Raw genomic sequence first — 27,126 nt, 5'->3', positions numbered from 1 at the left:
AAACTATGCTGCCAATTCGTCCCCGTACGTCATACTCACATAGTGCCACCTCTATCCACCATATTGGACCATGACGTCGTCATTGGCACGCGGCAGGTGGTTGTTTCTACACCGCTATGGTACATGACGCTGCAAGTCTCAGTGCGAGATGCGCTGTTTTCTAGTTGCAGCCACAAATGACGCTTTGATCTCAGGGTGGTAGGAGATCTCACGAAATCTCGAAACGTGATTAGTAGTTCTTCCACAGTTGGCGCTGTGATCAAGGGTGGTAGCAGAATATCGAAATCTCGAAACGTGATGAGTAAGAGCTAACGCTCTTAAAAGTGAAGTTCAGATGGTTGAATGATCATCCAGTTGGTGCATATACGACCAACAAGGGCGGGAGCTCGGCCTCATCTGCCTCTCTCTCTCTCTCTGTCCGTGTTTATTGCAGCGCTTATGAAAAGGCCTAAAAGATGCATTCAACAGTTTCCATCACGGGACAAAATGTTTTCCCGTTAATATGAACAGGTACGGCGGTCGTGGGTTCGGATCCTACCGGCGGCATGTGGTTGTTTTTTCTTCTCCTTTCATTATTCTCCCATGAATAAAAACTACAAAGAAAGACATACCCCATGCTCCTTGGTTTCGGTGACTGTGGGCTTCCGTCATTTACGTATCCAGTAGCTAGAGTTCGTTTTATCTCGGCGAACAGAGCTGGGAATTTTGTTTCCAGCTCGCTGCGGTCGTGGTACCAGGCCTAAGTAGTCGTCGCAGTATGCAGCGACTGCATCGTCAGATTGACAAGTGTCGGAGGCTGGTGTTATGGCGTGGTCGTGAGGTTAGGTTTCTGTATGCGGAACACCGGCTATGAGGGGCACCGTATGGGAGGGCTCCGGATTAATTTCGACCACCTTGGGATACACTTTTATTAGTGATACTCATCAAAGGGTGTCACTCATAAAGAGTAAGTCGCACTTCAGCCGAACGCCTGTAAGCTTGCATAACTGAGTCGCGATGCAAATACTGTTAGCACTGCGCCAGCCTTAGGGGGCTTTCTGGGACTGAACGAATTTGACTGGTTGCGACTGATCGCATCGCGCAGTAGATCTCGAAGGCAGAATCGTTAACTAGCTGGATTGCTATCAGGAACTTCCTGCGTGTTTATAAAACGCTTAAGATCCTTAAAATAGAGCTTAACCCTTAGTTCTAACTGTTCGTGCATCCACAAGCTTCATGACAGTGAGTGCTTAGCTTTCTGGGTTCTTCCTCTCACCTCTCGGAAATAAAGCTTAGGTCCTGCACCTTGGGAGGTAAACGATTCGCACTTGTATCTATATTTCTACCCAGCAGCACTGCCAAGCCAAGAGAATGAACAGAACCAAGTCAGGCAGGACAATATATATATATGCATACGCTTGTCGTTCCCCTTAATTCAGTGCTGTTTCTGAACTATCCACAACGAGGTATCTCTAGGGTAGCTAGCTAGCGCATGGAGCAGTTCGCGGCAGGTACGCCAGAAGGGCGCACGTGTTTCGCATGCTTTGCGAAACGCGAAAGCATGAAACACCGTGACAGGTTTCGCCTCTGTGTATGCGCCGGGAATAGCGTCTCCGGACATGTGAGCAGCCGGCTAAAACCCGGCCAGTGTCTCCTAAACAGTCCACTACACGGTAGCCTACACGAGGAATACGTTCTTTGCTCCGGGGCCTCTTATCCTGTTTACACTTGCTTTTTTTGCGCGAGACCTTCTCTCCCCATGAGTTGGGCACAGCCTGCCGCCTACCTGCTCTTCGTGTCTCGCGCTCTCTACGGTCACTTGCCTTAACGTTGACCGGCCGCGCGATGCGTGACATGACGCGCCAGACCGTAAGTCGCCCGTAATAATGACAGCCGACCGAAGCCAGGCATCTGCTGGAGAAGCGAATGGCTGGCAAGAGGAGAATGCCTCTGGCTCGGCGTCGTCGAAAGACCGAGTGGTCGCACAAGGACTCTCTCTCTCTCTCCCTTCAAGCCCTTTTCTCTTCCCTCTTTTCTCCCATCGCTTGACGGCGTGGTGCCTCTAAAGTTCACGACTTTTTTTTTTCCCGTCTTATCTAAGCGTAGTTGGTTTCTTATAGACTAAGCCTTGTCTTTCTCTTCCCACTCTCTCATACCTTGTGTTTGCAGCGTACGATCTTTATATTTTGATATAGCAGGACGGGGACGGTACAAGGGGAGGGCTCGGGGAGGGGAGGCGGCCGTGGAAAGCTATGGCGGTGTGGTAAGAAGAATAGAAACGAGAGCAGGAACATAAGTCAAAACAAGATTGAAAAAGAAAGAAGCACAGAGAGGAGTCCGGAGGAGAAAGATGATTGGACTTTACCGAGAGATGGCGGCAGCGAAGGGCAGCGCGCCAGTACGCTTTATTAGGAAATATGGCTGCCCGTTGGAGAGACCTCATATCAACACCCCCCCTCCCCCCCCTCTCCTTCCTCTTTCCCTTTGGTCCAGCTCTCTGCCATCTCTTTCCCAGGTGTCCTTGGAAGCTCCAGGCCAGACCGTCCCTTCCCCATGCCCGCTGCTCGTTCGCTCGCCATGCAGGCATTTCTCGGCTGTCCGCCGCCATCGCCTCGTTCATTTAAAAGCTGACGCAACGCGGGGCTCCTCTGCGAAGGCGCCGAGCTGCTCGTGCGGCTCATGCTGCCGCCGCCGCTATAAACTGCCGTCGCGGCCTCTGTACTTAATGGAGAGAAGTGCACAGTGCTGCCGCGTAAAAAAAGACAAGCTGCAGCTCATCATTCCCTATATCCCTGGCACTTCACGTCCTCTTCCCGCATTCCCTTTCCTGCGCGTCCGGGAGGTGCGTGATGACGATGTTCGATCGCCAAAGTGGACATGGTTCTCAAGAGCGCTATGTACAAACGACGCCGTGTGGTTAAGAAATAAATGGCGGTAGCTCACATGAACTGCGGCAAGTCGAAGCTGTCTTGCAATTTATTCGTGAAGCGCCGCTTCTTTGCTGCTGCTACATAAAACCTGGACAAAAAATTTACATCATTTTCGAAACGAGAAATGCTATACATTGATATTTTGCTTTGTTTTTTTTTTAACGCTGCACGTCAGTTTCTGATCAAGTTATACGTCTGTGGCAGTAAAGACCTTCCATAGAAGGTGGACACCGGAAATAAAGCGAGGTTGGTTGGCACCAGCAGTTGGTAACAGTGGGAATGTTTAACAGGTGCAATCGGCCAGTTTAGGCTTTCAGTTTGGTGCACGGATGGGTCGAAGGGACACGACAAGCAGTTAAAAGTTGAAGCGAGAGTAGAAACTTGGGACTTAGGAACCATTGGACTTCATCATCATTTTAAGCTGAGAAAAGTTTACGGATGACAAAGGCTTTTCGCAATGTTTTATATTCCTCCTGTTCTGTTAAAAACACGGCGTCGGTATTATTGCGAGTTTTTTTAGTTTTATTACGCATTCTCAGCGCCCCCCTCCCCCCCCCCCCTCCCGACAGCGTCTCAATTCGCGTCCGATCTACCCTGTCACAATGATAGGTCGCCGATTACCCTTACTACTTATTACGTAGTATTCACAAGTCCAAGTGCTAGCCTCAGCATAAATATTAACCCTTCTTGGAAGTCTACTCAGTGCTGCATACTTCTTCTCTCTTTCCATTATCCATATCGCTTTCTTTTACATCACCTGCTGGGCTAGTATGGGCTTGTTTCAAACTTTCGCATCAGCGTTCAAGTTTAGACACAAGTTTAGACCAGAGTTTAGACCCGGCTGGTTGGCAGTCGGCGGCGCATTGATTGTATACCTCTCTTCTGAATCGTAGGGAAGTCTAGGTTTATCACCCCGATGTTGGACTGGGTATATGAGAGACGCCGTAATAGAGAACTCCGTAATAAGTTAGCCAACATGCGGTAATCTAACGTGCATTCAGCTCGCACAGCATACAGAGTTTTTTTCATTTCGCTGGGATTTGATCCCGCTACCTTGGGCTTAGCCCCTGAACGCCGGCTACTTCTCTTTTCAGAGCCCTCCATACATACCGCTTCTTTAAGGTGCAACGCAGTCTACACCGTCAGGTCACGGCGAAATGTGACATAAAACTCGGCTAATGAGCTCAGATTTCTTGAGAACCGTATTTTCTTTTTAGACACGATGCGTTTGAATGTATGATTTATTAATGTGAAGTTGTACGGGAGAGAATTGGGCTGGCTGGAGCGTAAGAGAATATTTATTGACTGCCGCAGTGAATAACGTACTGACGCCGTTAGTACAGCCTACAAAGCACAATGCGTGCAAGATCCTTGTGTGTGTTGTTTGGTGCTGCCTCTCACAAAGGCATTGTAGCGGTAAGGAAGTCAATTACTACCGAGTACGCCGCACTCACATTGTACGTAGGTCTCGCCAAGCGTGGTAGTTGAGCTCACGCACCTTTGTCGTGGACCAGGGATTTCATTTTAAGAGCGTTAGCTCTTAATCATCACGTTTCGAGATTTAGTCGGGTCTGCTACCACCCTGAGATCAAAGCGCCATATCTGGCAGCAACTACTCATCACGTTTCGAGATTTCATGGGGCTGCTACCACCATGAGATCACAGCGCGATCTGTGGCAGCAACTAAAGAACAGCACATCTCACATTGAGACTTGTAGCGCAATTTACAATAGAATTGTAGAAACAACCACCTGGCACGTGTGAATGATGACGTCACGGTCCAATATAGTGGATAGATGTGGAACTATGTGAGTATGACGTCAGGGGGCGAAATGACGGCATAGTTTCGGTTTCACGAATCAAAGATGGCGCCATTCAAATTGGTTGTGTCCTCTCATTCCTTTACCCCCTCACCCGAAAAAACAACTTTATAACGGGTAGGAACACTGCCCTGTCACGGGACCACTACTTTTATATCCATTCGTTCCGCTATATATACTCCGACAACAAGGGGCACCAATCCGGGGACAGTTGTGTACCGAATTTGGTAGGCGAATAAAACCCCATTGGTTGTGGTATAGAAAAAAACCACAATTAAAGAATAGGTATACATTGTGTACATGCAATTAATAATTGAAGCATTACCATATCGTACCGCAAACCGAATTCTAGGCCCACCTTGACCCCCCAAACGATGCAAATTTTCTTTGGGACGTATCTTGAGGTGATGTAACTCAACAACACCTAGACGTGCATCGTAATTTCTGATAGATTGCGCTAGGCGTCGATCGTTCCGCTAGTAATAATAATTGGTTTTGGGGGAAAGGAAATGGCGCAGTATCTGTCTCATATATCGTTGGACACCTGAACCGCGCCGTATGGGAAGGGATAAGGGAGGGAGTGAAAGAAGAAAGGAAGGAATAGGTGCCGTAGTGGAGGGCTCCGGAATAATTTCGACCACCTGGGGATCTTTAACGTGCACTGACATCGCAGAGCACACGGGCGGATTAGCGTTTTTCCTCCATAAAAACGCAGCCGCCGCGGTCGGATTCGAACGCGGGAACTCCGGCTCAGTAGTCGAGCGCCCTAACCACTGAGCCACCGCGGCGAGTGTTCCGCTAGGTGGGAAAGTTATTTTTCCGAACCGCTCAGGGTTTTTTTCACTGGCCCCGCTGGATGCGGAAATACTTGTTTTAAGCATGGCCAATAAAGCATACGCTCGTTACTTCAACGTCTTCCAGACGATGGCGGCCTTTTTTTCTTGGTTTGCTCTTCAAGCATATAAGTCCCGAACATTCACTACTGCATTGAGCACCGTGCGGTATTGTCTTGTATGAGGTACATGCTATCAATTCTCATATTATCAAAAGACTTCCTCCATTGGTTTGCTCCCAAAATATTTGCTACGCCATAAAATGTATTCTAGCATTTAAAACAAAGCAATTAACGGCGAACCTGCTCGGATGTTTCATTACGTGCTACTTCGAAACTGTTTTTGTTTAACGGGAAAGTAAACAGTTTTTGATGAAAGAAAACAAAAAGTTACGTAGGTTCACTGAAGGTTTGTTAAAATTGGAAACCAGGTAGCGGCTTTTCCAAGAGTTATTTTCCGGAATAAGCAGAGTGCTAGGTCGGAAGACGTTGTGCGCACAATGAGGGGTTCCAAGAAGTCCATGCCTCCGGCTGCTTGAGGTGCATGTTTCTTTGTGGGCGGGTCTCATGTGCAGCTTTCATTTAAGCAGCAAAAAGTGAAGGTATCATTTAAGAACTCCTCAGATAATCAGCCACGGTGACATTCCCCATTCTCGCGTGACTTCCCTCAATAAGACACGCTCTAACTTCGTCTTATAAACGCACGGGCACAGGAAAATTGTACCCTTTGCTGCCCTGAATTATCTACATAATCCAAAGCAAGTCGTCGTCGCAGGGATCTCTCAGCGGTATTTTGTATAATGTTAAATGAAACAAGGAAGTTGTTTTGATGTCCTCAGCGAACCTATATTTTCCACTCTGCCTTGACATGACAAATCTCCAACAAGCAATAAGTGTTGGTGAATAATAATAATAATAATTGGTTTTTGGTGGAAAGGAAATGGCGCAGTATCTGTCTCATATATCGTTGGACACCTGAACCGCGCCGTAAGGGAAGGGATAAGGCAGGGAGTGAAAGAAGAGAGGAACAAATAGGTCCGTAGTGGAGGGCTCCGGAATAATTGAAGTGTTGGTGTGCAGTTCCTAAATGAGCAACGCTGGCTTAGTAATGAGGAGAAAAGGCCTGCGTGCAACGGCGCTCCTGGACACAAGATAATTTCCTCAGCACTGTGGTAAAGTATTGCTGGCTATCGACAGAATGACGCAGCATGTCAGCAGCGGGCTGCACAAAATATAACCTCTGCATCTGCTCCCAGTGCAGACGGTCGCTGCGCTCGTAAACTTCCTTGAAACAAACAAACAAACAAACAAACAAACAAACAAGCAAGCAAGCAAACAAACAAACAAACAAACAAACAAGCAAACAAACAAACAAACAAACAAACAAACAAACAAAACAAATACAATAGCGAAGAAAAGAATCCTAGCTTTACGCGTCGGCCCGGCAGGGCTTCATTTATGCCAGCGAACTTCCGCGCATCCTTCGTACACATATGGCCTCAATACTAAAAATGGCCGTGGAACCTCTGCCACAGTACATGCCCCCGCCCCCTTCTTGTCTTTCGTTCTCTTTTAAGCTACCGTGGCGCAGGCCGCCAACGCTTCTCAAGAGAGCTGCTCCTCCGACGTCGTAATTCTCGGGCGTGCCTCTCTGGCGTGAATGCGCGCTAACCTCGTTGTGGCCTGCGTTAACGTCCCGCTGCTCGGCGGCAACGGGACCGCACCGAAAAGAGACGGCGTAAGAGGCCAGCGCAGATAAAATCTGGAGGCGCGGAGAGCACCCGGCGGCGTCGGGTAGGCGAAGCGAGGAGTATGCGGGCATGTCGCCTCGCTGATTCGGTTAGGCGGCGCCTCGGATTGACAATGTACGGGCTGAGCCGAGCGGCGGTGCGCGCGTGCAAGTGGCGCCCAACGTCGGAATCGGGCGAGCGGGACGCTTGAGAGGCAACGCGAAGAAAAAAAAGCAATAAAGATGCCCCCCGACGCCGCTGGTAGTGAGTGCACGGTCGTCGGGGTGATGGTGGGTCTCCTAACGCTGGAGCTGACGAGTTGGCTTCCTCCTGTGCGGTACACAGAAGTGCGTCAGGTGCATGCGCGCGTAGGCGCGTGTTCGTTTGCGTCGGAACGCTCGTTCGCGTCGCACAACAAACGCGCCTGCAGTGTTTGGCTGCTCCCTGGCATCATTTCTCCGTTTGTCACCGCGCGCTGCTGAATTCGTAAAGCGCGCTTTTCGCCGCTGGCGCCTTCACCCCCGTCAGAGGGCTGTCACTGATCTTTTAGGATCACTTTTTCTGTCCTTGCAAGTTTTGCTGTCGCATGGTGATTTTTATTCTCCCTTCCTATCCCCATCCCGTGTACCATTCGATTCTTTTCTTTGTTCGCTTGATTCTCGAGTACGACGTGTGCACTGATGTCATCACTTAGGAGGTTCTTCGAATTCAGTTTACTCAATACTGATACTGAGTACTGCTAAATGCATGTACTCAGCAACAACGGGGCGAAGACAACAGAAGACGACGAGATCGCTGTTTTTATCTGTCCCCATTTTCCCTTTCTGTGTGCGTCAATAGCGCGCACACACACAGACGCATAGAAAACTACACACTTATCCGCGCCTGCACTTTGCTCACCGCACTACATCTTAGTGTCGCCTCAGTAGACACGCAGTGCTCTACGTACAAGTAGCCTGACGTCGAACGCATTTCCCCCTAACACAAGATCCACTCGAATAGGTACGAGAAGAGGGCGCAGTAGCAGTAAGGGATTGCCCTTCGGTGTACGCAGTACCGTTGGGCTCCAGATGCGGGCGTTCCGGGTCTGGAGCAGAGCTGCCAACTTCTACGTATGAGAAGAGAGAGAGCTTCGCACGGCGATAGCATTCCGTTGCAATATCCGGCCCGACCGAACAGCAGTGCCCACTTCGAAGAGAAAGTTTCAGGTCACAGATGGATTCGGCGACAATTCAACGCACAGCCGTCGCCTTCGAGCTGCCTGAGTGCTAAGTTGCCCACTAAGACTTCCCCCGTGAGCCTCTACAGTGGCACAGAACAGCGTGTCTCCCGCATGGCTATGCGAGTAACTGCATGCACTTGTAGCTGAGGTTGTGTACGCGGAGAACTGCACTGTAGGCGAAGCACCCGCAATGTGAGCTTTTCTCCGCCGATGAAAGCATAGTTCGCTCGTTCTCACATTAGTCGATTATTTTGTTTATGTTTATTTCTTTTCCGGCCAGAACACAACGACAGACTGTTAACCTTGGTTTCTCTGCCTAAGCTGCATTCCGGGCTGCAGGCAAGTGGCGTTTTCGGTGCCCGTCTCGACATATTCGATTGGCCATGCTTATTACGTCGCCGGCGGTAATAGTGAAGTGTCGTCTAGGTGAAGCAACTTTCGCCGTACTCGCTCTGAAGTGTACCCCGGGGAAATAGCGCACTGACTGAGTAGTGGGCGCCAACGGTTCCGTGAATAAGGATAGCCGGCCTGCGTGAAGGTCGATAAAAGCTTATTATCAGTCGTTCGGGCACTAGTTTTTTGAAGGATAAACAAAAAGAAAATGTTCCAAGCAGCGCAAGTTGGCATAGAGCGTTTAAGAAGCAGTAATAAGACACAAACATACCTCATGCAGCCATTTTTAAGCAGCAACCACAGTTTTGTAAGGTGAGGGCTATTTAATATTCAATGCAGGCCTCACAATGCCTTTACTCTATTTTTTATGAAAAGCAGAAGATGCACTAGCGTGCTCCCACAATATTTTTAATCAATTTTCGGTATTTTTTGGCAGAGCTTTCTTTAACGCAATATCTATGTTATGTGCCGTACTTCAAACTACGCCGAACGCAGACGCGTGCCTGCATTGTTGCGGAATTATTGTATTTAGAGCTATAACAATATACTACACGTTTGGACGGGATGTTAAAAAGAAATTCTGCCCTTCAAATATTACTTGTACTCAAAGACAGTATGAGAAGGGTAAGTGCTTCGCTGAGGCTTTATGACGAAGCTCATAACCTAGTACTCTTTTTTTCATGTAAGTTTAGTTGAATATAGAAATAAATCTAGACATTTCAGCAGTAATCACAATGACAGCTCATGCAGAGTGATCACAGATTTTAAATTGAGGTCGTTACAGCACTCAGTGTGTCTTCAGCGTAGAAGGGTGCGTGGAAGCCAACTGCCTGCGCGCAGCGAGCGAGCAGAACTATAATATACAACACCTAAAGCACGGAATTAGGTGAACAAACTGCCAGGCTCAAAGCTAACTGCTTCGATTCAAGGATGCCTCACTGGAAGCCTAATACTGCAGAGAAGAAACGAGAGGCAAAGGTGCTTTTGTGCGGTTGAGAAATTACATAGGACGGAGTCGCAACAAAAAAAAAAAGTAAAAACGAAGATAACACTAGATGCGCAGGCAGGCAGCAACAGTAGTAACCTGCTCACATCTCTGCTGAATGAAATGATTGGTTCGAGACGCCTTTTCATAAAGGGGCTTTCTTGCCTTTGACCAGGCAACGAGATAAGTCGGAGTGAATAGACGGCGCATTCACGCGGTCGCGATAATTTCCTCAGAGCCCCAGCTTCCCTCGCGACAAACTCTTAGAGAAGAGGGCAGCGTCTCCTGTCTGAACTCCCGAAGACTGAAGAGGTGCAGCGCTCTACGAGCAGTGAACAAGATTCCCGGCTTCTTCCATCGAATGAAAGCTCACGCCCTGTCCCAGTCTCTTTCTTAGGCTGATCGGCCTTAAAGAAGTGTCCTTACATGAACGTATAAAGCAATGGAAGCTAAGTTTTCTCTGTGTCGTCATTTTTCTTCGCATTTCTGTTCTCGTTTTTGTTTTTTGTGTTGTCCGCTTCAAAGGCCAAGCACTTTGCTAGGACGCCGTAATAAGTGGAGAGAGTATTGCGAAAGGCAACAGGCGCCATAGGGTTCCTATATATTTTTTATATATACACGGCTTTTAGATCACCAGCGTCTGCAGCGGCACCTGGAAGCGCCCCTTAGCTTACCGATTCGTCGCCTCAGCCTGAGGCCCCTAAGTTCGCCGGTTATTTTGTTTTAACCTCGCTGGTTTTAGCTTGCTGCACCTGTACAAGGTTTGCAGCAATGAATAAATACATACAATTCATGTTTGATTCCCGCCGGACTTATTCTGTAGTCGTTTTTTTTTTGTTCTGGAGGAGTCTAGTCACTGTTTTCTTCATTCTCTACTCCTTTTGAAGATTTTTACTATTTATTTCCCGTCACTATATTTTTCGTCCTCCTCTACCGCGTCCACATTTCCTTCCTTTCGCAATGGTCAGCTGCTTAGAACTTTACGAGCTGCCATTGCCCAACCATGACGCAACGTCAGCCTGAGATTAAGCAAATCTTCCGATGTTCTGCCTTTGTGTGCCGAGAAATTGGTTCCCGTCTTGTCACATGCTTAAGAACTTTCGACTGATTAGTTTCGCGTAGCACCTTTTTTTAGCCCGGGTCCACATGTCTGGAGACACATGCCTGTCTCTAGGCGAAGACAGCTATTATTGAAGGACGCATATAAGAACTCTAATCTTTCTTGCTTGACAAGACTAGCGAAAATCATGCGCGAACACGAATTCGTTGTCTAGCTTTGTACACCGTTACGCGACAAGAGAACACCCACGAACACACACGAATGGAAAAAGAAATGACTTTAATGTAGCGTGGCATTTTGAGTTTGATACGTTAGACCAATTAGCGGACTGGCCTCCCGGCATTGTCTATGCGAGTTGAAGCGGCAAAGCCTTTTACGAGCGCGTTCTGTTTGCAGGTTCACTTAAAAAAGAAATGCGGAGCGCATTTTTCCTAACAAACGTGGAATATATACCACTTCTATGACACAGGTTCTATGCATAAATGAGCTGATGTTTTGAACTTTTTACGTTTGTTCTTCAAAAATGCAAGGCAGCGATCATAGAAGCCAATACTTGGGGGATTTAGAGACCAGACCGAGCATCGGGCTGTTTCAGCCGTTAGGAAGCTTCGTGCCGATGACACGATCATCGCACCACTTTTCTATCAAAGCTTATATCGTTAAAAGGGCAGACATGGCGATGTGGTTGAAATTCCTCGTAGAATTAATACACTTGACGCTCCCAGATTTATAAACCACCTGCCACGCTTTCTCTCTTCTTTTTTCTTGTCTTGGTCTTAGAGCTTCTTTCTACTGAATAAAGCTTACTCCTCCCGATTACTGAGGCAACGTAAAGCCAAATGCAATCCCTGAGCTCCGATGCGCGGACCCCAACTTAGCGACTAGACGGTTTTGAAAGAAAAACGTTATGATGGGGATTAAAGAAAAGAGCAAACGCATTGATGATGCTCATCCCTTATTGATGTGGCAAATGAGAGCGCTTTTAGGTTCGTGCGAAATGCTTAACCGATTTTTAAAATCACCTTTCCGAGCACTGCTATGATCGGTGACCGAGGTCAAGCCCGAGAGATATTTTCTTTTGGACTTCCCGTGAGCTGTCAACAAACCCGTATTTAAAAAAAAAGGGCAGTGGCTTAACTTGGCTAATCCTGGAATTCAGCGAAAAACAAGGACGTCTGCTAAGCGTCTGAGGGTCGTCCATGCAGCTCCGCTACACGCTCGCGACAGCCGTTCTACATATACCCCACACGACCACGTGGCTATGATGTGGAATCACATGGTCTTACGACACCCCCATCGTATTTTCCTAAGGTAAAAGGTCAACACAATGTCACCCAAGGTCAAAGGTCAGATGTCAGATCAAGGTCAAAGGTCAAAGTCTAACTAAATGTCATGGGTCAAGGTGAGGGGCGAAGGTACGGCACCATAACTGTACCACGCATGGTCATACACGGCTAACGTGGTTGGGCTGAAGGTCGTTCAAGGTCATTGCCCGGCCTACGCGACGACAGCTTTATCTAGCCTAGTGAAGCTTTCAAAAGACGTCAGCGTGTAGCCAACACCCTGAACGTCTACGAGGGTGTTGTTGCGGACTAGTTGGTTTGACATAGTTGAAAGGGAACAGCGCAAACACAGGACGAAGAGGGGAACGTGGAACAGCGCCTGTGTTGAACGTTCCTCTCTTCGTCCTGTGTTTGCGCTGTTCCCTTTCATCCTGAACGTCGCCACGGCGGCGGAGTAAAGAGCGGAAGGGCCTTCCCTCCCTTTGCGGGAGAAAGGGTTCGCCGACCAGCAGTTTGGCAAGGCGGACGTTGCGTTGCGTGATCAATCGGGGCTAATCGCGTGGTTGGGGGGGGATAAACCTTCTCCCTCGTGCGGAGAGGCGGTGGCGAAAGGAAGCTGTCATAACTTTCCCACGGGCACGGCGGTCCGCCCTATCAGGAAACTGACCATCCTATCTTCCCTGTAGTGGCTAGCGAGGAAGGCAATCCCCTTCCACCTGCAAAAAGTGTTGAGAATCGAAGCTGGTGACCTTGCTGGACGCGGAAGTTCTGGTTAACCCTGGCCGACGAGTGATGCATCTAGGTCCTGTTATCTATGGTGTTTAAATGTCCATGACCACCGGAGAAGCTGGGAGAGTGCGCAGTATCGATGTAGCCATCGGAAGTGCAGGCTCTCGCCACTCTAACACCTGTGAGGGGGACCACGGTAATGCCTCTTGAGGTGGGCGGCTCCTCAAGTCATCTTGAGTGACCCCTTGATCGGACACTGATCAAGTGCAGAGATTCTCCGGCTAGGGATCTCGGAGTGTATTGAAGCTGCCGGACTGCGCTAGTGGCAGCAGCGTATATTACTCAGTGCTTACTTTTCGTCTTTTGTTAAGTGCGGAACTTGACTGTTGTAAACGGCAAGATAAACTGTACAGCCTCGTCCAGTGCTCTCGCTACTCCATCTCCGGCATCGTCATTCCTGATGCGAACCCGTACACGAACTTAGGCCACAGCAGCACGCAACTCGAGGTGTTCGAGAATCTCCCTAGTGCCCTGGCGCTAGTGAGAGACCCTTGCGATCCTCTCATTTCTGGTCGGCGCTTCGCTCTGGCCTTGTATGCTCTACACTCTGTAGAGTGCAGTAGAGTAGACTAAACTAGAGTAGAAACGCTTGTTGGCAATTCAAAGTAGAGACGAAGTTTTCTGCGTCGGGTGGTGTAAGCCTAGGACATGTAACCAACGGGCTCGTAGCGAGCCCTCTCCAGAGACGCAGACGTCCAGTCTGTGCGTATCGCTTATGCGCCTCATCCCGAGCTTATACTTCTGGCCGATGCTGCTGCGCCTCAACCACGGCAGTGCTTTCAGCGCGTCTGTCCTGGCAGGTCGGCACACTGGGTCTCCGCATTGGGTTCGACCACGGGTTCGACTAACGTGCCATGGCGGCGCGCCCCTCAGCAGCGCGTATCTATGAGCAGCTGCCCGAGTCGGCCTGGTAAGTCTGATTGGCCGTCCACGGCTGTGGCAAGCGTACGATTCGCCGCCAAGTCTTGCGCTGTTGCTCGGCCTCGCCTGCGAGTACTTAGCTCTCCACTGTCTCCTTCTCCCCTGCTTCCTCTTTCTCTCCTGTTTCACACTTGTGATGGTGGTCACATGATAGCGGGCGTGCTGTTGCAGGCGCGGAATTGAAGATCGCAAGACCACAAGGCCTTATCACTCACAGCACGCGTTCTAAACTTGAATGTAGACAGGACGTGAACGCGCAGATTGTTAGGGAGCCCGATTCACCACTCGATCCTTTAGGCGTAGTTATGTTAAACTTTACCGAAATCATGTCCAAGTCAGTTTCATCTGCCGATCGAGAATATAAACTTGTCACCTACCTTATTGTGTTTCTCTCATGTTATACTTCCGACCTTTGTAACAATTTGCGCACTGGCGTTTGTAGAATCGAACTTGATACCTGTGCATTGTCTCCAAAGTAGTGATCCGGTTACCCTATGATTAAGGCGCATAGAAAAGTGCTGAGGTGAAGACAGAACGAGTAAGCAGTGCACAGTGCAATGTTCGTGATTTGACGCTGTTTCCAGTTTAGTGGTCAGTGTTGCCCGAAATTTTGTTGTATCTCATCAGCGTTTGTTATCACGTGTAGCTTTCTTTGTAAATTCCACAATGTGCGGCCCTACCCGGGACCATGGAGTGGGCAGAATGAATGAGTAAATAAAAATGAAAGTGAAAAATAAATTCCGCGCACACCTGCTCTTGATGCCTTGGACGTTTAGAGAGGGGAAATCAGGAATTTAAATAAACAAAAAGGATGAAGTGAACCAAGAAACAAATACAAGCATAAATAAATTCACAAATTATACACGTAGCCCTAGTTTTTAGCGCTTGAACTCTCGTGAGAATATTTTTGCGAGAACATGTCTGATTACGTTTATTAGGTTCTATGCGTTCCTTCTCTTTTTTCCCCCACATACTGAGGCGAAACACAGTTTGCGTGTCGGGTGAGGCTTGTCTTTACTTGACCACATAGAAGGTGGGAGATGGAAGTTGCGGCTGTTCAGCACACGCGAGTGTCGTACCCGACAGAGCTGGCTTCCAACGAACAACGTGGAGCAGACGGAATTATTTGCAGTTGCATGGAAATTCATAGCGACCCCTGCTCGCCTTTACTTGCTTAACTGTGTGCGCATGTAATCCTATTTGCAGAAGAGAATAATACTGAAGAGACCGTAGTTAGCTCACACTCAAGAAGCATATTCCATTCTAAATTCAACACACAATACATTAAATAAGCTCTGAGTCCAGAAAACAAACTTCTTTGAAAAAAACAAACAAAAATACAATCCAGTACTTATTTACATTTGAAGACTAAATGTTAGCACCATGCTAATAAATAGTTCCTGGTCAAAGTGCCTATTCCTATATTCGCGAAAAATGGACATTTTACTGTCAGCTCCCATACCGCCAAGAAACTACTCATGAAAGGAAGTGGATGCCTAATTTCACCACATCAGAAGGACCGAGGAAAGTGTCCGGCTTATGAGTGTGGCTTTTTTTTCCAGTAATAATAGAGAAAGCATCCCCTATCCCGCAACCTCAAAAAAAAAATAGAGAGAGAGAAGGGGGGCACGGAGGACGTAGTAGAACGCGTTTGGACACGAAAATGAACAAATAAAGAAAGAAATGTTTGATGGTTAGGAAAGGCCGTTTGAGGATGGAAGCCTCCACAGGCCCTGCCGCCTCGATTACTTGACGCAAGTTATGTACGAGCGCTCTTAGCACGCCCTATAGCTTCCCCTTGAAATGTGCCCGCAAACACCGGAATGCTCTTTAGGGGAAACTGCATTCCGCCTGCGCCGAGAGCAGTCCCTTCCGCCTCATCGCTCCCTTTTTACGGTGGCCAGGAAGCAAACGGCGGCGGTTGTAGCTTCCCTTTTTTGACCATTCCAGGCTTCTTCCGGGCAGAACCGTTCGGAAGAACGCTAAGGCCAGGGCCATAATAAACGGAAGTCACTTCTTTCCTCGTGCTTCCCGTCGTTTCTTCTCGGTCTATCTTTCTTTCTTTTCCTGCTTACGAACGGCGGCGGGGGCCCTCCTATCGGGAGAAACAAAACGGTAGAGGGCGCCCCACGTTGGCAGCCTAATATCCCATCTGTACGCTGCCATTGCCCAGGAATCGAACTGCTTACATCGTACGGGGCCACGGGGCCAGAGCGCGCAAGAGCCTTTACGAGATTTTACTCGCGATAAGATAAAGCCAGGAAGGGAGAATGGAAGGACGAAGACAGAAAGAGTAAAGCTTGTTTTACGACGGCCATCGCACCATCCGCCCCGGCCTCCGAGGTCAATTCCTACAAATGGCGACAAACTTTAATGCCTCTCTTCCGAGAGGCGGGCACGGAAATGGGAGTCTGTGTAGCTACCCTCGCTCCTTCTTCTCCCAAGGCCCGCGTAGATGGCTGTCGGCAGCAGGAGAAGAGTCGCCGTTGTGCGCCCTATTACTCGCCCACATCCTGCGCCTGTTCCATTCGGTGTTCGCGGATGTAACGGGGCAACCTCTCCCCTTCCGTGTGTGCGCGTACAGGCTGGCGATTTCAAGCCTACGCGAACGCCGAGCGGCAGGCACGTGTCAGACACTTTACGCGCCACGAAGAGTATAAGGCAACATCGATAAGGTTCTCAGGGCGGGAAGGGATGCTTGGAAGGAAGTACCAACCACCGGAAGTGAGGAAACGAAAGGAGCGGGCGAAGGAAAACGTGGTCGCTGGGCCGACAAGCAGAGATGGGAAGCGGAGCAAAAAAAAAAAAGGCAGCAAACTGGGAGACTCTTGGGAGAGTACGAGAGAGAGCGAAGGGACGAAATGTAGTAATGAAAGCGATTCGGAAACGGGCGCAATGGCTTGCGAGGAGACCGCATGAGCGGCCGAGAGTCGGGGCGGACGTCTGCTCCTTTGGACTGCGGGGTATATAGCAGACAGACGGAAGACCGCGGCTGCTCGCTTTGTACATGTCGCACGATGCCGAACGTCCGAAGCTCTGGTCGTTCTTGGTTGACTCGCACAGACGTGTAGACAGAAGGGTACATTCCCTCCAGCTCGTTCTTTCTCAGACGCCCCCTCCTACCCTCACTCGCACTCTTTCTTTCTCGCCATCTTGCACCGTTGGCCGGCTCTTCCAACGAGTTGGCTGCTCTACACGGTTCGTCTGGCAACAACTCGTTCCCGGAAGTCGTAAAACGGAAGCAGGTCGAAAAGAGGCTTGCGCGGCGGAAGAATCGGCCGCCCCCTATGAAAAGGGGTCTCGGGCCCCCGTACAACCTTCACGCTTTTTTACGCTCCCACGGGCTCCTGCCGACGGCAGCGCCACTGACGCCACCGGCGGAATATGGCGTGCCGGAGTGCGTCTGTGCGTGACCACTTGTGCCTCAGCGTCCGTGCCGCTGAAGGGCGTGGCGGACGCGTTTTGTGGGGGGGGGGGGGGGGGGGGGGGGGAAAGGCGCGTATTCCGTGCAACGTATGCAGTTTCGGAAGCGGGAGAATTCGTAGTACCCGCACGCATAAAAGTTGTCGATACAGATTGTCGCACGTCCGTTGAAATGGTCGTCCCGCTGTACGTGCGGTTGTTTTGTTTGCCGGAGCCAAGGGAATAGTCTGGTGACAGAAGCGGTGAGGTGTGGTGCGGGTCGCGTTTGTGAGAAAAAAAAAGAAATAAAGCGACAGTCTTCAAATGAAGGGTTAAGAAAAGTGCGACGATTACACGTTCACAAGCAGTTTGATAATGGAAACACAAGAAAACTTGGTGCGGGGGTTTAAGGTGCCACAGCGACCATGGGTTATGAGAGACGCCGAAGTGGAGGGCTCCGAATTAATTTCGGCCATCCGGAGTCCTTTGACGTCCACTGTCACCACACAGCACACAACTGTTTTTGCATTTAGCCTCTATCGAATGCGGTCACAGCTGCCGGGATTCGAACCCGCTACCTTGGGCTCAGGAGCCGAACACTAGGTTCACTCATCCACCACGGCAGTTCACGACTTGAGTGCCTCCTCCATCAGGGAAAGAATGAATGTTAACATATCCCACCGATGGCCTCCTTCTGCCCTAACACATATATTGTGCGATGAATTTCTGGGAATAAGAACTTGAAAAATGAAGTCCAACAAGTGTAATGATCAGTTTGAGGAGCTGTCGACCAATGCCGGGACAGTGCGACCGTAAGACAGCAGAGATATAGGATTATCGTTGCGTACTGGAGAGTGAAACTTGACAACTCGTTTCTTGAGGGTGCTTTTAGCAGCCATGTTGTGAATGAGCTTAATCATCGCGTTTTCGTGAAAGAGAGTGTCGGAACGGTCAGGCGAACGCATTAAAATCATGAAATTTAAAAAGCGAAATGTTAATAATTTGCTACCGTTTGCATATGAGGGCTTAACCCACCGGACATATCTTTACAAGTCTAATATCACGAAAGTTTGCTTTATGAGGGTTTAACGTACCAGAGCGACTCCGGCTATGAGAGACGCCGTAGTGAAGGGCTCGGGGAATTTCGACCAGCTGGGGTTCTTTAACGTGCACTGACATCGCACAGTACACGGCCTGCGTCGTACGGGCCAGAAAAATGCCCATAGTGACACAATAAGTCGACATATTTTGGCCATGGTTACTGATAAGGATATGAAATGAAGATTTTTGCCAAAAATGGGGCAGTGAAAGAGGTGCAAAATGTAAAGGCAGCCATTGACTGAGTGGTTTACGCCGCTTTGTACAATTGAATATCGTTAGAAGCCATTACGCAAGAATGAAATGGAAACATGGCACCGTGTTGAAATTTAAAGTAAACTTTTTTGTCGCTATTCTAAATTCACAAAGGTACATTATTGTTCGATTTCTATTCATTGGGCTAAGAACTTTTTGATTGCATTAGCACTGACGTAGGGACTGCTTCACTAATCGCGACTGCTATCAATGCCAATATCCCTTTGAGCAGCGTGCTAACGGTATTCCAGTGTTTGATGATCCATGGCGCAAGAGAACGGTACGCCGTGACAATAAATGGATAAAACACGGTGTATACGCCGAACTGCGATACGTTGCATATTAAACGATGAAAAAGGAATTTCGTTGAAGACGTAGCTTTGCATCAGGCGGTTATTGACATACCAGAGATTATAAGAACCACACAACAGCTGCGCTCGGATTGTTGAAACTTTTCAGATAACGAAAAAAAACGGGGCTGTTATTTGAACTACGACTTAAGCTAAGAATGACAAGTGTCAGTTTTGCCGAGAGCACTCTTTTTTTCTTTTTGCGTAGGTTCCTCAATGTTACAAGTGACCGCAGTTGAAGAACAAATTCCAACACAAGAATCAATACCAATTACACGAAAAGTAAGACTTCGAAGTAGAATACGAGGAAACAGCTAAATGGAGGAGGAACAAATCAAATTTTGTTCCAGCTATCTGAGAAGGGAGATCAATTCGAGAATTCCAGGAACCTCCCTTCACCTTTCTTTTCTTGCTTTAATCTTCGCTCGTGGGAAACTTTCATACTTAATTTTTATGCCTTTTGGTGGTGACTATGAAATGAAAATGCACACAAATGATTAACAAGTCTGCTTCTCACAAACCTTATTCTGTGCAGCGTAAAATAAAACCATAAAGAAAACAAGGTAAGCGAATAACGACTTCGCCCACGCGTATACACTGTGCATAACTGAACCGGAAATCGGATTTAGGTCACCTTAACTCGGTAGGTGAGAGAAGAGAGAGTCGTCCGAGAGCGAGACTAATTAGATATATTTTCCTGCGGATTGGACAGCTGAGGTTGTGCGCGCAAATATTTGTGTCTGCCTATAAAAATACGATAAACAGGCTTTTGCAACCGGCCGGTGAGAAGGCGAGAAGAAAGGAAAGAAAAAAAAAATTGGCAGTGGTTACGGTCTAGTTAAAACCAGGTTTAATTGCGAAAGCTCGCTTAGCTGCTTCGGCTTCTCGTCATTTTCGCAATCGTTCTTCTCGTTGTTCCTCTGTTTCCTGGGCACATTGCAACCTCTCTCTCTCTCTCATTCTTCCTAGCTTGCTTAGCTTTCGCCTTAGAATTTAACCGTTCCGAAGCAGTAGAGCAACTAGATTCAGATATAGACTCTTCGTCGGTAACTTCCATGGCGATACTGATCAACCAACGCGTAGCACACCGCTATATATCCGAGTGAAGCCGCCACGGAGCGAGCGCAAGGCGAGGAGGTCGTCATATCAACGGAGAGATCACCTGCTAGGCACGGCGTCGGCTCGGGGGTCACGGCACACGCGACGAGCGGTTAGACCTGGCGTAGTATTGCTTTCGCAATAAAAGGTTGCGGTGCAGGAAACGCGGACTCGAAGGCGCTAATCGTTACTGCAAGTATGCTTGCTTAGAAATTTTCTCTTTGCTATTCGGTCAGACTGGCACCGCTGACCAGCAACTAGTTCGAATAGGCACAGAGGACAGTCATTGACTGCAGAGTGGTTTCGTTGCTGTTGCCTCAAATACGATGACACATAATCACGGTGGGGGATTGTCCAGGGTTTGGTGCAGATCCAAACAGGAAAAAATTCATCCAGGTTTTTCACCTCAAGCGGCTCATAAATACAGAGGAATCTGAGAGAACAAGAAAATCACGAATTTTGAGACATCTTGAGGAACAGAGTGATTTTCTTGCGAGAATGGGAGAAGTCGACACTTTCTTTTTTCTCGCTACGAGTAATGTGTAGTTTTTTGTCCGTGAATAAGGATAGGGAATTCGTAAATACTAGTTGGCGCACGCGTATCACCATTCGGAACACGTTTCTCTCACTGAAATAAGTGCTTCTTTTTTTTAACTTTCTTCAGAGAGTTCATAGACAGTCAACCGACATTTTTGTAAGAGCAGGCAAGCAGCGTGGCAGCCTCAGAAACAAGTATGGGGATGTCGGAAGCTGTTTTTAAAGACAGTCGTTCGGAAGTACGTTGTAGGTGCACCAGGTCCAGTTTCATCTTTTTGGCATCCCGTTGTCTGAGAGGCTCGATACCAAAGTTGTGTGTTTTATCGAGTCACGGGAAAACGTAGCGAGACACACCATTCTAGTTCGGAGCCTCAAGTGCTTTATTTTTTGTGAGTCTGGCTTTGCGTCAGGCGAATGTTCGCTAAATTTTCCTAAATGTGAACGCACCGTACGAAGCTCTCAATGGTAATCGCACTTCCTCTCAGTGGAGTCAGAACCTCCTTACCGGCTCGTTCGGCGTAACTTGTGTGAAAATTTCTCAAGGTTTATCTTTGTCGTACGGCCTCGCAGGCATTTTTACTAAGAGGTGATGAGGAATAATCATATGTTCTCACGTAGACATTTCACTGCTACCCGCAGCGACTGCGTGATTTAAGAGGCAAAAGTCGTCTGTTGTTTGCATACAAAAAGAAAAACGCTATAGGCAAAGGCGGTAATATGATAAACAAAATACGGACGATGTAAAGAAGATCCGTTTCTCCCAAATGCAGTTTTTAAATTCCACATAGTTTAGATAATACTTCACCACAAACTACCATATATTCTCCTGAAGGCAGTTTTTTTTTCTAGTAAATATTGTTCACTGGCTGCCCAGCGTCATGAGCACAACTAAATAAACTCAAACATGGAAGAACAAAAAGTTTTGCCAAAAGAATGGAAGAACAAAAGTTTTACTGAAAGCAACAGATAAGTAACAACGCTGTAGAAGTTTTCTTTCTGATTTCTTTTTAGGTTTTTGCTGTTTCAATCTGTCTCATCCTCACTGTACAACATATCGCGTACACCAGGCTACAAATATAAATCAAGACGAGCCATCCAATCAATTTTGCATCGTCGGAGACTTTCCTCTAAAAAGCTGACATCTGCTTCACCGCATATTCTTTCGCATTTTTTTCTTCGTCTTTCGGAAGTAAGCTTCAGGTGGTATACATAACTGCGTGTTTTCATTTTGCCTGAATGCCGCGTGTGGTGTTTTGATTTGTTTTCTGTATAAAATTAAGCTTACTTTTTCTCGTTGGAGACCAAATTTTTCGCCCTGGTAGCATGCCTTTCGCAAGCGTATTACACGCGCAGTCTTTACTCGAAAGACACGTGCTTCGCTAAATAGCGCCAGGAATGCACACAGGCTGTCGTCCCTATTTTCCCCAGGGACAAAGGAAAGGGAAAAAGCAACAAGGAATTTCGCCTGGAAGCGGCTGTAGGCAACAGTTTTTACGCGACCCAGCACTCGCGCCTGGGACGTTAGCCGGCGGCTGCAAGCACTCATACATCGGTAATTCGTGCACTATTTCCGCAACTACCCCTGCCCTCAGAGTGAAGCGAGAAACAACGCTCTGGGGCATCGTTTTAGTGCACGCATTTGTGCGCGACTAATCACAATACCCGGCCTCTTTTCGGCCTCTTAAAGTGCCCTCAGTAACAAAATACTGACAACACGTTTTGTAGCGGTGTGGATCGGAAACGCTGTTATCATCGGACTGCCCTTTGTAGTAACTGTTTGTGCTCGTCGCAACAAGCGTGCCTTCTAGCACCCTCAGGATGAAAGGTGCTGCACTTCGGAGGGTGAATTTCTTCTTAGCTCGGCGTCAATAGCAGCAGCAGCAGCAGTCTTCTTGACCTGTGCTCTTCCACGGGTTGATCTCGGTGGTTGCCTCTGTCGTCAATCAGGAGCGGGAGCGGAGACAACTTCGGGGCAAGAACATGTAACGCGCACGTGCTTGTCCGGATGTTGTGTTCGCCCCCGGCTCCGATTCTTGGCTTGACTTGGCTTGTTCGGGAATGGCTTTACTTGCATTTTTTTTGTTCACCCGTCCCTCTATTCAGTGCAGAGGCCCCTATTTTTCAATCGTCTTTTGTTTTTGTTTTTAATATTGTGAAGAAACATTTTGCCTAAATGTCGCGAAGCTTGATATGTGTGCGTTTGAAGTGTGAAAAGTTGCTCATAGAAATCAGGAAGTAATTATTTATTAGCATCCACCTGACCATAGTCATACGGCTATAAAGAAAGTTTACTGTACCTGGGAGATCCACCCACTAAAAGTGCGCGAATACAATTCCCTAATAAACACATTGTTTTTTTTTTTCCACGAAGAATACACGATTGGAACAGTTTGCCTGCACAAATTGCTGCTGCCCCTCCCAAATCATTTTTCACCGCTTTCCAAAATCATCTGTTAATATTATCGTAATATGTTAAAATGAGTGTTAATATGATTGTTAATATCAGCGCCGCAATATTTCTTGTCCTAATGCATTCTGCTATATTTATTGTTTATTCCCAAAGTAGCCGTGCTGCGAAAACAGTGCTGTATTTTGAAATGCTATTTTCTCCTCGTCTGTAGACGCGCGTGTTTTTCTTTCTGCAACGTTCTGTTCATTTTCGCCTTTCCTCCCATAGTCCTCGGGTTATCTGAGTATGTTGCCACATTTGCCAAATTTATTGCAATATACATCTGTTGCTTTCTTGATGTTTCCCCTAAACAACAATGACCTATTGGGGCACTGTTAGAACTTCGTATAAATAAATATAAATGGATTGCTCATAGAAAATTTCGGTGACAATATATTTTCTGTAAAGGTGTCAATGCTAATATTTAGGAATAAAATGAAGCTTATGTGAGTTTATTGAAGCCTCCCATCAGAGGGCTAAATGCACCGGGCAATGGAGATGACATACAATTACCGCTAGTGTTCATTTAGCATCTCTTCACTTGGTGTTCTCTTAAGCTATGGTGTATCGCACCGTGGTGCTCGATTGCAACTGTCAGCCTTGAGCATCTAAATGGCAAAGATGACTCATCTGCTTTTTTTAAACACTTTGGTGAAGAAGCTAATCGTGCAAAGTGAATCACTCTTACTTTTATAACGCCAAAATGCGTGCCCACGGGTATTTCGACGAACTATTTGCCAATGAAGGTGAAGTTGCTCGCGCGAGAGAGCGTCTCGTGGCCTGTATAACTGTGGGCTTTCAGAGAAGGAAGCGGTGTATACGGTTGCACGAGCTTAAGTAATGGAATGGTTGGCATTTACTGACGTGCAAGCAGGACGGTAGTATTTCGCACTGCGCAAATACTTTCCAGTAGTACTTACTAGCAAGCAACAATTTGCCAGTTTTCCACACATAAATTTTCATTCGGTGGTCCCGTCGGGAAACTTTGCTCATGCTTACTTTTACAAGTGCCTCGTTCCTTGAAGCACTTTTTGTTTTAAGTGTGCAGAATTTTGCACGTCGCAAGGCCACTAATTTACAGTAAATTGAAAATTTAATTAATACTTAAAAAAGAGGAACTTTCTGTCACTGGACGAAGTGGGGCAAGGGAGAAGTTACTGCTTTTTGTGGACTAGTGTTGACGAGTGACTTTGTGTACGAGTGTTGAACTGAACTGAGGCCTTTTTTGTTCATGTGCTTTTCCGCGCAATTTAAGTAATTACCAAAATCCAAAAGATCTACGGTGGAAAATGTAGAAGTTAGATAATGTTTTTGAATGCTGCTTTGTATGAAGGATGCATTTGTGACAGTTGATTGACTTTGCGTCGACCATTAATATGGGAATAATAGCTAAGACGGCTATCGTGATTTTTTTAGCGCTGATGTAAGTGAGAATATAGGAGCACAATCGCAATTTCGAACTTTGACATGTAATCTGGCTGTCTGATTTAAGCAGGATGATAAGGTAAATAAAGCACTACAAACGATTGCTTGCTCTTTACCTAAACGTGGGACCCCATTAAAAGTGACTTCGACTTGAACGCACAAGAAGCCAGTGAAGGAGACTTAAACAAAAAATTTAGCGGTAACTTGTCACCAAATACTGTCCTGGGGGGGGAGGGGGGTTACCTTAACCTAGGCAAGCGTGACTGAATAAGCAATTGACACCCAAAAAAAGAGGCATGCTGAATGCTGAAAAAGGAAAAGGTTCAGGAAAGTTTGCATATAATCTTGGACAGGACGAGATAATTTGATGGTCGTCATAAGAATTGTCACTTCTGAATGTAGGGTGTGGTACTTTAGCAGCGTTTCTAGTTCCCGCCTTCTTCATCACATATATCTCTGCATTGTGGTTGGGAGACAACTAACTACCACTCATGCAAGAGGAGGCACATATGGAAACGTCATTGAGTTATAAGCATACCAACTGGAGAAAATTGTGCGCGTTGATGGAATAAAAGGCTGGAAATCAACGGTTCTCTTCATTATTCTACCCTGTTATAGGTGACATCTTTCAAGCGAAGGTAGTTTCGTTTCATCTCATTTAATCCCTACAAAGCTGCGCAACCATAAACTAGGATTACTGTGTCTTTTCCTTGATTAAGATTGCCTAATCGCAGAATTTCACTGCACAGAGAGTAGATAAAAACTGAGCTTCTTAGTACCGATGATGTCACGTGGAAGCTCATCCAGTTAGCGATGTTTTTCTTTTCATCTTTCTGCAGGTGTTCGGCGTTCGCTCAAAGTTGTTACGACATAACAGTTGCACGCGTTCCTGTCTGCGACATTCGATCACTCACTTGTCCTTTAGGTGTCCGGTGGAGGCGCTTCCTCGTTGTCCAGTGTACTTCGGCTTTGACTTTGTCTTCCTGCAGAAAACAAAAAAGCACAAGAAATGCAGCTCATATGCATTATAATGCACCGCATAACAGCAAAAATTGTGCCCAAGTATTGTCACGCCGGCCGCGTAAAAGTTTCCTTAAAGTTGCTTAGGCGTTAAGAGGATAGTACTCCGACCGCCTCAATTCAAAGATAGAATTTCTTGAGCGCTTTGAATGCAAAAACGGCTTGGCTTGCGCATAATAATAATAATAATTGGTTTTTGGGGAAAGGAAATGGCGCAGTATCTGTCTCATATATCGTTGGACACCTGAACCGCGCCGTAAAGGAAGGAATAAAGGAGGGTGTGAAAGAAGAAAGGAAGAAGAGGTGCCGTAGTGGAGGGCTCCGGAATAATTTCGACCACCTGGGGATCTTTAACGTGCACTGACATCGCATAGCACACGGGCGCCTTAGCGTTTTTCCTCCATAAAAACGCAGCCGCCGTGGTCGGGTTCGAACCCGGGAACTCCGGATCAGTAGCCGAGCGCCCTAACCACTGAGCCACCGCGGCGGGTACGCACGCAATTTCAGTATTTGGGATATTGCCGCGGTGGCTCAGTGGTTAAGGCGCTCGTCTACTGAGCCAGAAGATACCGGGTTGGAAACCGACCGCGGCGGCCGTATTTCGATGGGGGCGAAACGCAAAAATGCTCCCGTGTCCTGTGCGATGTCAGTGCACGTTAGAGATCCCCAGGTGGTCGAAATTATTCCGGAGACCTCCACTACGGCACTTCTTTCTTCTTTCACTCCTACCTTCCCCTCTTCCCTTACGGCGTGGTTCGGGTGTCAACCGATATGTGAGACAATTACTGCGTCATTTCCTTAACTCAAAAACTAATTTCCAATTTATCGCCAGCGTTCTACAGCAGAATTTATTAACAATCACCTACTGTCCTAATGAACAGCAATTTAGCGTATTCGACCTCTGACTTGCTTTCACGAGTTTTGATTCTACTCCACTGCGAGCAAAGTTCCAATTTGTCGTCTGCGTTCGATGGGAGAAGTTCTTAACAATCATTTACTGCCCTAACGAGCAGCAACTTTGAGAATTTTACATCTGACTTGCTGTCGCGAGCTTTAAATTCTACCCCACTGCAAGCAAACTTCTAATTTGTCGCCGGCGTTCGATAGGAGGAGTTCTTAACAATCACCTACTGTCCTAACGAGAAGCAACTTTGAGAATTCAAGCTCTGACTTGCTGCCGCGAGGTTTAAATTCTATCCCACTGAGAGAAAATTGGTGGGAATGGGCATAGGAACTAAGCTGTTATACCCGTACCGCTACTGCTATGCCCCTACCAATACCATCGTATTTTGATTTTCTTTTTTATTTAAGTGATGCCCACAATCCATACGGTCGAACGACGTTGCTTCCTGACTAAAGACAGCAATCGGCAAATGGATCGTTACAAAATATGGTAGTGGACTCTCCACGCAAATTCATTCTTCAGCTGGGAAAGACCGCGATCCTTGAAAAAAAAAACACTTGGAGGCCTTGAGAAAATTTAAATTCAATTCATTTTCTTTCATGGAGTTCAATTTAGGTTTTTTAAATTTTTGAGTAAAATTGCAC

General features: G+C 47.3%; 1 protein-coding gene across 1 annotated transcript in view; it reads right to left on the bottom strand.

The window, feature by feature from the left end:
• Octalpha2R (alpha2-adrenergic-like octopamine receptor) overlaps nt 1-27,126 on the bottom strand; it is a 619,288-nt gene that overhangs the window by 340,267 nt on the left and 251,895 nt on the right. Inside the window, exon 5 of the mRNA XM_077661821.1 lies at nt 25,473-25,541. The gene's annotated coding sequence lies outside the window, so the exon portion shown is untranslated. The remainder of the gene's footprint in view (nt 1-25,472; nt 25,542-27,126) is intronic.

This window comes from Amblyomma americanum, chromosome 4 (genome assembly GCF_052857255.1).
Source record: "Amblyomma americanum isolate KBUSLIRL-KWMA chromosome 4, ASM5285725v1, whole genome shotgun sequence".
Lineage (NCBI taxonomy): Eukaryota > Metazoa > Arthropoda > Arachnida > Ixodida > Ixodidae > Amblyomma > Amblyomma americanum.
This window is presented reverse-complemented; position numbering and strand designations above follow the sequence as displayed.